Source organism: Chenopodium quinoa, unplaced genomic scaffold (assembly GCF_001683475.1).
Source record: "Chenopodium quinoa cultivar QQ74 unplaced genomic scaffold, ASM168347v1, whole genome shotgun sequence".
Classification (NCBI taxonomy): domain Eukaryota; kingdom Viridiplantae; phylum Streptophyta; class Magnoliopsida; order Caryophyllales; family Amaranthaceae; genus Chenopodium; species Chenopodium quinoa.
Window position 1 is genome coordinate 5,052,010 of NW_018743331.1, and position 14,580 is coordinate 5,066,589.

Genomic DNA, 14,580 nt, shown 5'->3' on the forward strand with positions numbered 1-14,580 from the left:
TGAAGATGTTCCCGTTCCCTCCTTTCGGTATGACGGGTACGTCGGGCCCTTAGGGTCCCGTCTGAAGCTGTGTGAGCTTCAACTTCAAGTTCATCCTCAGTATCGTGGTCCGACTGTACTTGAGGGTCGTCTAGGGGATGCCTCTCTTCAGGAGTCGGTACAAACTTGGATGCCATCTCAAAAGTACTCTCCCCACAGACGGCGCCAAATGTTTCGGGGTTTTCTGATGTCCTGCGGGAGAGTTACAATTCCGAGACTGGAACCGGACGCCTGTACCTGCAAAACAACGGAGACTCCTGGTGGTGGGAGCTCCGCCTCCAACGGTCAAGTTAGTACTTGATTAAGGAGTAATTAATGCGGAAATTAGAGTGAGTGGGTCTCTCTAGGTGAGAGTGTTTAATGTGAGTTATTAGCGTAATCAGCCTGTAACTCTGGGTGTAATCAATGTGTTTTTTCCGTAATCCCCCCTTAATGAGGATTAAGGGAGGTATTTATAACCTGGGGAAACGTGCCAATCCTAGGTTTAGGTTAACCTAGGGCTAATTGGGCTTCCCTCGGAAGTTGGGCCTGGGTGGCCGGTTTCTCCATTAGGCATGGAGTATGCCACGTGTCATGACATAACAGGTCCAAGGTGGACGAATAAGCGTGTGCCACGTGGCATGCCCTGACAGTTCCATCTGGGGGACACTTGGCAGGACCTGATTGGCCCACGTGGCGCATTCCGATTGGTGGGAGCAAAATCCCCTAATCAAATACTACAAGAAGGGGGGGTTGAATTGTAGTATGACATATTTGTCAAACTTTTTGCGGAAATAAAAACAAGTAAGCTTAAGGAACTTAAAGTGCAAGAGAGATTTTACGTGGAAAACTCCTTGGCCCTAAACAAGGAGAAAAACTATGACCACAAGGGATTTTAGGAAAAGAATCTTCACTAGAATAGGGCGATGGCCTATTACAAACTAAAGACTGTAACTTCGAGTTCCTCAACAAATCCAAAGCCCCAAGCAACAAGTCACCCAACTTGCTACTCTTCTCTTCTCTTTCTCTTCTCTTTCTCTCTTCTCTTTCTCCTAGCTTCACTCAAAGCTAAAAAAAGAAGTCCACTCAAGCTTCCCTATTCCCTAAAATACAACTTGAAAGAATTACCTCTAGTATAAGAACATAGAACACACTATTTCACTAATGTGGAATTGGACTCTTGACTCGATTAAAAGAAAACAAAAAATGAAATCTATTTTAGTAAGGGTTAGTTTTTCCAACTGAAATCAACTAACTATTTATAGATTAAATCTGCTTTGGAAAAACTTCTTTGTGCTGCTTATCCATGTCGCCACTACTCTAAACCCACTAAATAAAACATGCCCTAAAATTAAGGACATGAACCCCTCAATGTGCAAGACCATGACATGGACTAAGTCATGGAGAGTAGTCCGCAAGTTTTGGAAAACAAAACAGATTTTATTTTATTAACTGATATTTTCAAAAATTAGAGAAAATAAAATCCTTTTTATAAATTATAAAGATAAGAATTTGAAGCCAATTGTTTTCATAAAATTAAGCAAACGCACAATTTCTATCCTTTAGTCTCAAACATCATTCTCAAGACAACTCAATTCTCCTAGTCAATGCATCTGATCACACACTAAAACAATCAAGCACTTATTAGTCAATAAATAAGTTAGGCTGTGTCATCATCAAAATCATAAGATCAACAAAATTTAATCTCAAAAATCATTCTTTTTTTTTTTTTTTTTTTTTTTTTTTTTTTTTTTTTTTTGCTTATGTGGGATTGAATTATTTAATTTAACAATAAATTGCAAATCTCTTTTTTCATTGGCTAAAAATCAATAATGTGGCACTCTAAACTTTATGTATATATTAGACTAGTTTTTTTTCCCGGAATGCCCAGATGGTTGATAAAATTTTTAGATAACATTTTTACTTAAATGTTAAATACGGTCATCAAATAATTCGTTCTGATAATATAGGATATTTAGACATTTGATATCATATGGAGTGTACTTTATATAGTTTTGTTTGTAAATAGATATCTATATGTTGTTATTGACTTGAAATTATTTGTATTGAACTTAAATTATTTTCACTGAACTGAAAGTATCTTTACTAAACTAATATTATTTTTACTGATTAAAACTTATATTACTTATTCTCTAATATTTTTAAAATAAATTAAATAACAATGCATTTTGTATGTGTCTAACCACAGCATTTTCCCGGTAAAGTAACCCCTATAAAACCGATTGAGTAACCCCTGTAATACTACCTAAGTAACCTCTATCTATAACAGTGATTGACTAACCACTATAACACTGACCAAGTAGCCTATATAACACCACCGAAGTAACTCTAATCTTGTAATAGTTGGTGACACAGTTTGACCAGCCACGTATATAAAAAATTTGTGATTAAATATATTATAAATGGATCTTATTTTAAAAAACTTTTTAAAACAAATTTGATGATAAAAATAGAATTGAGTTATAAGATATTTATTAAAAGTTATGATTAATTTTTTAGATATGAAATATAAGAATTTTATCGATAATAAAACTCTATGCAACAATTTTATCTTAAAAAATCTATCCAAAAATCGCTTACTTAGCATCATATGTGTCACAATAATACTTATTTATCTCTTACATGGCGCGACACTTGGTGAAAAACTAGAATGTCAAGCGTCGCTATCTCGTGATATGGCTACGAGACTGACTTTATTTATTAGTGATATGATATGATATGATAAATTTATTTAATTTATTATGATTTATACATAAGAAAAACTTATCTAAATTATGTGGGACATTGTTAGAATCATCTCAATGTACCACATACAATAATTAAGGAGTTTGTAGAAATGCAAGGGTGTGATTTTTGAGGCTTATGGTTTGAATTAATTTTATCCAGCAAAATGATCAAGAATTGGCAGAATGTAACGCACTCGATTAGCCTACTTTTACAAGGTCGATCCGTTTGGTCTTCTTTTCCTTCTTCACCTGATCAAGCCAGGTGAGCTTTCCAGATTGGGCTTGAGAGCAAAGGTAGATCTCCCTAGTTGTTCGATGGGGCTTGAGATTGAGATTGAGCCAAGTGAGCGAAAGATCTTCTTGCATGGATTTGAACATCATGATCCTTTTCGGCTCGAGATATGGCTTGTGATTCATGCTCTGATTTGCCTTTAAATGCGCACAAAGTCCTAATTTTCTTATAGTGGTCAACATGAATGGGACTATGCATTCGAAACACTAATTCTTGCTAAATACGATAAGTATATTACAACAAAACACTAAAATAACATAATAATAATAAAATAGACACACACATATATATGGGGAAAAAAAATAAAAAAAATAAAATAAAATAAAACACACACACTGAAATAGAAGGAAGAGTTTGGGCAAACTTCCTAAAAGTCGTTCTAGCGAACTTTTTGGAATGTGGGAGCTTTTAGATAAGAACGGCTCTTTGTAATATAAACATTATTAATATTCTCATTTTTTATAGGAATGGAAATATGACTAGATGTTTAAAAGCTATTAAAAGATGCTATCACTTTCAACTTAAATTGCCTAGAGATTATCATTTCTTGATTGACTGATATATGCATTTCAAGTCGGCCTTTTGCCATTTCTCATTGATTTTAAATCAGAAAATAATAACCATATAAGATCTTAGCTTTTCAATAGCTATTAAGAGAAAATAGATATTTCAGTTCAATAAACGTCAAATTATATCAAATTTCAAACACGGCAATAGATGGATATTACAGTTTAACGACTATATCTACCACGCACCTAATCCGTGGCAAGTAGGGTCGAGGGAAACTTGAGGCACCTCGTGATTCATGAACAAATAATACGAATTACGGATTAGTATATTATTTCTTCCTAGAAACAGTCTAACCTCCATGTCTCAATAGTATCATCAAGCACTGATGCGGATCAAGCATTAAGAATTTAGGAGTTTAAATTTATTTTTTTTAGGATTTATTTTGTCATATTCATATGATTTTTTAGGATAAAGATTAGGAAAAATTATCTTTTTACTATAAATATTATTAGAGTTTTTAGAATTTAATTTATCTTTTAAGTGTGTTTATCTTATCAGGCATGAGATTATATGCCTATAAATATTTGTTTTCATTAATGAGAATATAGAATGTCTTTGAGTTTATGAAAACATGAAAATTGTGGGTTAGTTCGAGTGAATCGAATTGATTTCAATATGTTGCTTTTCTTTTGAAAAGATCAAAAATTATGTTTTTTTCTTCTTGATTAAGTCGAAAAGATCAAAACTTATTGAATTAGTTTTACTAGAAAACAGGCTATTTCCGACGGAATTTTTCCATCGGAAACACCCCGTTTTTCGTTGGAAAACCCGTTTCCGACGGAATTTCTGTCAGAACCAGTTTTATGACGGAATTTTTCAGTCAAAAAGATTTTTTCGGCCCTGAAAAGTCCGTCGGAAAATTCTACTAAAAAATATAAAAAAAAAACTGCACCACCCCAGAATCACCAGCCCACCCAACCAGACCCCACTACACACCAAGCCCAACCACCAACTTACCCACCACCAAACTCACACCAGCCCCTACCCCACCACCATCAACACCACCACCATTCCAAAAATTAACCCCAAAAAACCGACCCAAAAAAAGGAAAATCAACACGAAAAAATCGAAAAGCCCCAAAAAACCGAAAATTAACCCCAAATATATGAAAATTAACACAACAAAATCAAAAAATACCACACAGAACAATCAAAACTAGTAGATCTAAATATTAATCAGATTTTCATTAAAAATGTTTTTTAAAAAATCGATAATTAACCAACGAAAATTAAAAGAAATAAATAAATATAAAATTGTCTAATAAAATTTATAAACTAACATTACAATTACGTACAAAATTAACTAGATCTACACTCTAACCTAAATTACAAGATCTAAAAAACAAAAACCTTGAGAGTGGGTGGCTTGCGACGGTGGTTGTTTGCTTTGTTGTTGTTGCTCCGTTGTTGTTGGTGTTGTGCCGTTGTTGTTGCGGTTGATGTTGGTGGTGGTTGATGTTAATGGAAGTTATTGTTGCAGCGTTGTTGTTGTTGACGGTAATTGATGTTGGTGGTGAACGGAGGGAGAAGAGGAAAAAGACAAGAAAAAGAGGAGGGAGAAGGAGAAGAAGACCAAGAAAGATGAGGGAGGACAAGAGAAGGAGAAGAAGACCAAAGAGAGAAGAGGAAAGAGAAGAAAGAAGAGAACAGGGAAGATCGAGAAAAGAAGAGGAGAGAGAAAGAGAAGAAAAAGGGGAAGGAAGAGAAGGAACTAAAATAGAGGGGGGGGGGGGGGTTGGCTATTTTGTTTATCTTTTTAGGGTTTAGTTTCTTTTATTTTTAGATTAAATTAAATTCCGACGGATATGAATAATCCGTCGGAAAGTACATATTTTCCGACGGAATAATTTTCCGATGGAATAATCCGTCAAAAAGTACATATTTTCCGATGGATATGAATATTTTCCGATTGAATAATCCGTCGGAAAGTACATATTTTCCGACGGAATAATTTTCCGTCAGAAATTTTCTACGGTATTCAAATCCGCTCGAAATTTTGGTTTTTCCAACACAATTACGTGTGCGTCGGAACCATTCCGTCGGAATTCGGCCTGATTCTTGTAGAGTATGTTTAACCCTAATTGCTAGTATCCCTTTCTGTGGTTTAATCCACATCAAAGTACAAAGATGGATATTTTCAAAACTAAATATTTAATTAAAACAAATTAGCATTAGAAATAAAAGAACAATTTCTAGACTTAAGTAAAACATTATATGGTTATTGCCCAAATTTTGAGATACTTTACTATATGATTCTACGCACAATTTGTTGGGTTTCGTAGTGTTAAACACTACGCTCAATGAAACCCTTTCAAGATCCGCACAAAAATTAAAGTAACTAAACATGTAAATTAATTAACAATCACATAATTAATTAACAAAGAGAGAAAGAACGAGAGAAAACAATCATACCCTTGATGCGCGCTTCGCTCTTTTTAGAGCTCGAGCTTGAAATCGTAAAGCTCCGCAAATGCGCAAGCCTCCAACGACTCTCACCCTCGAGACCCGACCCGAACGGCCCCTACCCCGAAGCTTAATCGGGGCTATACCAAAAGAACTTAGAGTATTAGAACAAAGGTTTTCTCTTCTTGGAGTTCCCTTAATGTTCAAAACTCAAGTGCCCCTTCCCAATGCCAAATGATTGGTATTTATAGGGAAAGGTGCCCTTGAATTCCAATCTCCCATCAATGTGGGAGAGTTGGTAAAATGAGAAAAAGAATGATTTAATTTAATTCTAAATTAAATTAAATATCCATGCAATTAGTAAACGACAAGTGGAATAAGAACAAGGAGGGTAGGTGGAAGGACTACCAAGCCTTGGGGACTAAGGTTGGCTTTCCGCCCACCACGCGCTAGCTAGCAGCAGCTCCCTTGGGCAACAAGGCGTGCTGTGCTAGCAGCCTTGTGCTTCAAGGAGTGTTGTTGCTGGGCTTCGTTGCAAGGCATCGCTGGCTGCCTGCCTTGCTGCACGGCATAGCCAACCCACGCACAGGCCAGCTTGCGCGCTGGGCCTTGTGCTGGGCAGCCTTGCTGCTCTCATGGCCTAGCATGCTAGCTAGGCCTTGCTGCCCCTACAAGTGACCTGCTACTAGGCCCTTGCTAGCATAGCCATGCTATCGCTGCGTGCTATCGCTGCGTGCTAGCGCTAGCTAGTGTACAACCAAGCGCACTAGCCCCACAAGCATGCTCGGCCAGCCAGCCTAGCACGCACATGCATGCTTGGCTTGCGGCATAGCCATGCATTGCGGTTTGTGCCCTATGCTAGCCTAGCCTTCGCATGGCTAGGCCAATGCGAAGCTACGGCTTAGCTTTAACTAGACGTTTACTTGATATCTCGTCTCGTCGAATCCTAAATTCGACTCGACTTGCGACGCTCGGTTTCGACGCTCTAAGCTCGATATCTGACGTCTTTGTTCGTAATACTCTAATGACTCATTTAATCCTTTGGATTAATTCTTCATTTCGGTTCGGTTACTCAATTGGGTGTGACCCAAAGGGTTCAGTCAAGATTAAGTTGGAATATTAATTATGCATTAATATTAATGATCGGAAGCGGCCTCCAGCCAGGCATTCCGATCACTTGACCTCACTGAATAATTATCTTTCTAATAATTCCGAACCGTCTATCGGAATAATACACTTGTTCGAAGGACACCATTCCTTTCAATTTCTCATTTGTCCTTCCAGACGAGTGTGCTATTAGTGTATAGCCTATTTCCTATGTCACTTAATGTCTCTTCATGAACTATAAGGTAAGATTCTTCGTCATCCTTATTACGTCTAGAAGTGTTTCTCGATTTCCGAATTCGACTGTCAATAAGAAGATGATTTCTAAAATCCCTCTGAGCATGGGCATGCATTTTCACATTCTCGCTCTTTGAGAGGCCTTGTAAACAATAAAGACATGTTCCCTATTATTAATAGGAGGACATTCCCAGTCTTGCATTGTTAGCTTCCCTTACTAAGAGTACCTAGCCACCCGAGTGTTGCCATGATAATCCCCATTTACGGCAGCGGTTTGACAACATCAAAACGGACTAGTAATCAAACAAAAGAACTTACAATACTCATGGTCGAGGAAAGAGGTTCCGATAGCTATAATGAGCGATATAGTTAATTATGACAATTGTCAAATCTCTTAAAGTGTTATCATAGGTCGATCTGGTATAGTTCCAAACTAATACCTGTGCAAATGACTTATGACAATCATGTCCTTGTAGCACAAGAAACGATGTTATAAATCATACTACACACTAATCTCACGCGGTCATTAGTCTTACAACTTTCAAATGACCTCGATTAGGGATGATTTTGATATGACATTCAATGTTCACTTAATAAGTGTTTCTTTATCCAAGACATGGCCTTGATACCCTATTTTGAATGTTCAAATCGAATGGACTCATTATTTAATTCTAAACCACAATTAAATAGAAATGGAATAACATTTATAGAAAAATTAAATTACTCCATCAAGGGATGATTTTAACATGGTGTTTTACATTAAGATTTCCACAACTTAATTAAAACGCACAAATAGAAAATTAAAATCCAATCTCCAACGTGCTTGATTCCCATTGCCTCAACGTGCTTGTTGTGTTTCACTTGAGGCAAAGGTTTAGTGAGTGGATCGGCTACATTTTTGTCCGTTCCAATCTTGCAAATTCTGATTTCACCCTTGGAGTTCCATTCCCTTATCATATAAATCGCCTCATGACATGTTTGACTTTCTGATGCTCCCTTGACTCCATGGCCTGATCAATAGCCCCACTATTATCACAATAGAGGTCTATTGGTCCCTTTATTGAGGGGACAACACCAAGTTCACCAACGAACTTACGAATAAAAAATTCCTCCTTAGCTGCTCCAAAGCTGCCAAGTATTCAGCTTCAATTGTAGGGTCTGCAGTTGTGCTTTGCTTAGCACTCTTCCAACTAAACGCTCTTCCATCAAGACAGAACACGTATCTTGATTGTGACTTGAAGTCGTCTCTATCAGTCTGGAAGATTGTGTCGGTATAACCTTCAACAACCAAATCATTACTCTCACCATAGACTAGAAATTTATCCTTGTTCCTTTTTAGGTACTTTAGGATGTTCTTGGTCGCAGTCCAATGCGCCTCTCCTGGGTCTGATTGGTATCGGCTCGTAGCACTCAAGGCATACAATACATTCGGCCTAGTACATATCATGGCATACATGATTGATCCAATAAGCGAAGCATATGGAATCAGACTCATCCTCTCTCGCTCATCAGGTGTCTTCGGACACTGTTTCTTACTGAGAGTTATGCCATGTGACATGGGTAGGTGGCCTCTCTTGGCTTACTCCATGTTGAATAGTTCCAGTACCTAATCAATATAAGTACTTTGGCTCAATCCAATCATCCTTTTGGATCTATTGCGATAGATCTTGATGCCTAATATGTACTGTGCCTCTCCCAAGTCCTTCATTGAAAAACACTATCCAAGCCAAATCTTTACAGACTCTAACATTGGAATGCTGTTTCCAATGAGCAATATGTCATCGACATATAAGACAAGGAATGCGATGTCACTCCCACTGACCTTCTTGTAAACACAAGACTCATCTGGATTCTTGATAAAACCAAACTTACTAATGGCTTCATGGAATCGCAGATACCAACTTCTGTTTGCTTGCTTTAATCCATAAATGGATTTCTTAAGCTTTCATACCTTCCTAGCATTATTTGGATTAGCAAAACCTTCCGGATGTGTCATGTACACAGTTTCTTCCGAAATCCCATTAAGGAAAGCGGTTTTAACGTCCATTTGCCATGTCTCATAATCATAATATGCGGCAATTGCTAGGATTATCCGGACGGACATTAGCATGGCGACTGGTGAAAAGGTATCATCATAATCAACGTCGTGAATTTGCCTATAACCTTTTACCACCAATCTAGCTTTGTATACATATACATTTCCATCTTTGTCGGTTTTCAACATGAAAATGCATTTGCAATCGATAGGTGTGTAACCTTCGAGCAAATCAACCAAGTCCCAGACTTGATTTTCAAACATGGAGTCCATCTCGGATTTCATGGCTTCTTGCCATTTTGCAGAGTTGGGGCTCGTCATAGCTTGTTTGTATGTCGCTGGCTCATCTTCATCCACAACTAGGTAGTCTTGATCTTTGGTTAAGACAACACCGAGGTATCTGTCTGGTTGAGATCTTAGCCTTTGCGACCTATGCAGGGTAATAGGTTGAGCATTTGCATTGTCATTTTGACTTTGCACATTGTTAGTTTGACTCTGACCAATGTCAACAGCTGCTTCTAAAGCACTTTGATTGTCAGTTTTGTCAGATTGACTTTGTTGCTCATCCCCTCGAACTTCATCAAGTTCGATTTTCCTCCCACTTGTCATTTTAGAAAGATACTCCTTTTCCAAAAAGTCACCGTCTCGAGCAAAAAATATTTTGTTCTCAAACTGATTGTAGAAGTAATACCCCTTGGTTCCTTTTGGATAGCCCACAAAGAAACACTTATTAGATTTTGGTGCAAGCTTGTCAGATATGAGTTTTTTGACATATGCTTCGTAACCCCAAATCTTAAGAAAAGACAACCTTGGAGGTTTCTTCGTCCATAATTCATATGGAGTCTTTTCGACAGCTTTTGACGGAGCTCGGTTCAGTGTTAGTGCCGCAGTTAGAAGTGTGTGTCCCCAGAAAGAGATAAGAAGATTGCTAAGACACATCATTGCTCAGACCATGTCTAACAAGGTTCGATTCCTCCTCTAGGATACTCTGTTCCATTATGGAGTTCCAGGAGGTATTAACTCTGAGAGAATACCATGTTCTTTCAGATGATCGTCGAATTCATGGCTCAAATACTCGCCACCTCGATCTGATCAAAGTGCTTTGATTCTCTTGCGAAGCTGATTTTCCACTTCACTCTGAAACTCTTTGAATTTCTAGAAAGATTCAGATTTGTGCGACATATGGTAGACATAGCCATATCTACTAAAGTCGTCCGTGAAAGTGATAAAATAGTGATAATCATATCTTACGGTTGTTCTCATTGGTCCACATACATCTGTGTGTGTAAGACCCAATAAGTCACTAGCCCTTTCTCCCAACTTGGAGAATGGCTGCTTTATCATCTTGCCTAGTAAGCATCCTTCGCAGTTTTCAAACGACTCTAAGTCAAATGAATAAAGAATCCTTTCATGAAGAAAATTCTTGATGCGTTTGATGTTAATGTGGCCAAGATGACAATGCCACAAGTAGGTTTGATTCGACTCAATGGTCTTAGCTCTTTTGGTGGTATCATTAACATTATAAAACTGTTTGTCTAGAGAAAGTACATAAAGACCATTTTCTGAATGTGCTGTACCATGTAAAACATTATTGAGATAAAATGAACAACTATTGTCTTTTATCCGAAATTCAAATCCCTTGGTATCCAACGCCAAAATCGAAATAATTTTTTTAGTAATGTTTGGAACATGATAACATTGTTCAAGTTCTAAAACAAGCCCAGTGGGAAAAGATAAACTAAGTGTTCTAACGGATACGACCGCATTCCTTGCTCCGTTGCCGACCCGGAGTTCCACTTCTCCCTTCACTAGCCTTCTAATTTTCCTTAGCCCTGAGCATTGGAACAAAGGTGAGAGCCACATCCGATATCTAATACCCATGAAGCTTTGCTAGTAAGTTAAGGTCTATAACATATATACCTGATCTAGAAGCAACGGTGTCGTTCTTCTTATCCTCCTTGAATTTGAGGCAATTTCGTTTCCAATGTCCCTTCATCTTACAGTAGAAACATTCGGAATCGGATTGAGAAGAGGCTACCTTCTTATCCTTGTTGCCCTTTGAAGCTCTTGACTTAAGCGGAAACGTCTTCGTACCCTTCCCCTTATAGCCTTTCTTCTTTCTCGAGCTTTTGAACGGCTTACCCTTCTTGACCATAAGCATATCATGCTTCCCCTCATCCTTGAGCGTTTGCTCGGCTTGCTTCAACATTCCATGAAGCTCGGTGAGGGTTTTCTCCATGCTGTGCATATTATAGTTCATCTTGAACTGAGCATAGCCTTTATGCAGCGAGAAGAGAATAATGTCAATTGCCATCTCGGTTGAGTACCCAGCGTCGAGCCTTTCCATGTTCTCAAATAATCCAATCATTTTAAATACATGTGGGCTGACTGGCTCTCCTTTCTTGAGCTTGCTCTCAAGGATTTGCCTATGGGTCTCAAACTTCCCAGTTCGGGCCTGCTTTTGGAACATATTCTGAAGTTCAGAAATGATCTCAAAAGCCGTCTCCTTTCCAAAGAAGGTCTTTTAGAGATTCGGAGACATTGTGGCTAACATGATGCATTTGACATCCCAATTGGCAACGTGCCATCGGTTCAGGGCAGCCTAAGTGACCTCCTCATCGGGAGCGTCGGGCATTTCCTCATCAAGGACATACTCCTTTTGCTCTTGCATGAGAACTATACGCAATGCAAGTTCCTTTGCCAATCAAGGAAGTTTGTCCCATTCAACTTCTCCTTATCGAGAATACAACGGAGGGAAAATTGGTTGTTGTTGGTATTGGTTGCAGACATGATTTCTACAATTGAAAGAATTTGCAACGAAAAACCATTCATAAACCAATAAGTTTGAAATTTAAAGCATACATGCAAAATTTTCAATCTTATTGAGCAATTTGTCCACACGTTTAAAATTATCCCATTTAGGCGAGATAAAACGATTCCAAGACCCCAAAAATCAAAAAGTGATTAAGCATGCTTTGGCTTGTCTTAACACTTAATATTTTAAGGTAAGCAATCCAATTGCTAATAGCTCTAAGCTACTTTTGGTTTGATAAAACGTCGTATCTAATGCTTTCTTGACATTTTATCTCCATTGCCACGGCATCTAAGGGCTCTTTACTGATATCGTTGAGTCTAATCAAAACTAACGTGTATGCGATGCCTTGCTTTGGCAAGCCCACCAACATACCTTACTTCTCTAGGAAAGTAGTAATGATGTACTTTGGCACAACCCATTATTATTCTCATTAGTTGCGTACGTGTCATTTTGGAATGGCAAATTTAACTCAATTTTCTTTGGGACTTAGGGTTTCTATGTTGGTTGATTGAAGTGAACTAAACTAATCATCAAAACATTTGAAATCCTAAACATAAATTTTACAACGTAAAACAAGTAACAATGCATAACACGTACAAACTAGTAACTAACTTAGGTAATTAATCCAATTAATGCGCCTAATTAAAACTAGTCAAAGTTGTTAACCGATTATGTGATTAAACGCAATAAAAATTAGCTCAAGTAATTAATGAAGCTCCAACTAAATTCCGCATCCAACTTAATTAAAATTAATCCGGTTAATTTAATTAAGTCGGTTTACCCAAAATTTTGCCAAATTATTTTGTAAGAGCCGGAAAAACCGAGGCCTAGCCTCGTTTTAATTAAAATAATTAAATAAATAATTAAAACCGCATGGTCACAAAATTACATAGCCTAAATGATGCTAGCCAAGGCGCCTAGCACCAAGGCCGAGCCAAGGGGCTGCTAGCATCGCCGCATGGCCTTAGCAGCGCAGCAAGGCAGGTGCAGGCCTTGTGGCCGCCCAGCCTTAGACGCACGCTAGGTGCTGGCACCAAGGCGCTGCTATGTAATTCTTGGTCCAGGCGCTTGCGCCCATGGCCAGCACAACATCACCGCACCAAGCAATGCACCAAATTCTCTTACACACATACACCAGCAGCGCACCAACAATGCACCACCCCGCACCCTCGGCTGCCACATGCGCGCTGCGCAAGCAGCCTGGCTGGCGAGAGAGATACTTGGGGTTTCATGCCTGGTTTCGCGCGCTTGTGCCTCGGGATTTTTATCCCGACTTTTGTGTGACATAAATAATTAATTCTAAATTGATTTTAGAACCAACATTTGAGCAAAATGAAACTAAAATAAGTCCAACTTAAATAAATTCAATTTTAGTGCACAAACCAAAATTAACTCAAGAACCATTCTTTAAATTATTTTTGGCTCAACTAGATGCTATAAAAAATTGAGGGCTATTCTCCTAATTAATTTAACCAAACATAAAATAATAATGAGATTTGACAAAACTAAAGGGGTTGGAAAAATAAATACAATCATCCAATGAAAAAATTTCCAACACTAACTTGTGTAAACTTGAAAAATTACATCTTCTAATATGAAGAATAATTAAATTTCAATCACAAGTTTTGAACCATTAAGACTTTAATCAACTCAAAATAATTAAGTCAAAATTAGTTCAACATGGAATCTAGAAAGTTAAGTTCCAACCAAATAAACAATTAAAGATTGGATCTTTAACATTTTCAGGGACTTCAAAATTACAAATTCACCATAAACATTCACACTTGAAGCAATTAATTTGCAAAAATGTGATATTGCAAGTTAATGTGAAAAATGAACTCACCAAATTAAGCACCAAACATGACTTCATAAACATGCTTAATAAGGATTATTATTGTAGTAGATTAATGATGTAACCATACACATAATCTAACATTAACATGCCATAATTTATCAAGGTTTAAGGATTTAAAATTATTCTTAAAAAATGAAAAACCCCTCGAAAGACATGTTTCTAGGTGGATTTTTTCTTCTAGACAGTCCTTATAAAGGTCAAAACTGATTTAGAACATCGATTCCGCCCAAAATTCACTACTTTTGGGTAGAAATCTGGGTTCTTTAGTCAAAATTAGTATAAATACGTGATTAAAACTAATTAAAACGAGCTTCTAATCTAATTAGAAAGCAAACCTGAAATTTAACTCATTTAAATCACCTTAATTAATTATTAGTTACAATAATTAAATGAGCGCGGCTCCGATACCGCTGTTGAGTTTTGAAGTGTCCAACACTACGTGGAATGAAACCCTCCCAAGATCCGCACACAAATTAAAGTAACTAATTTTAACATGCATATTAA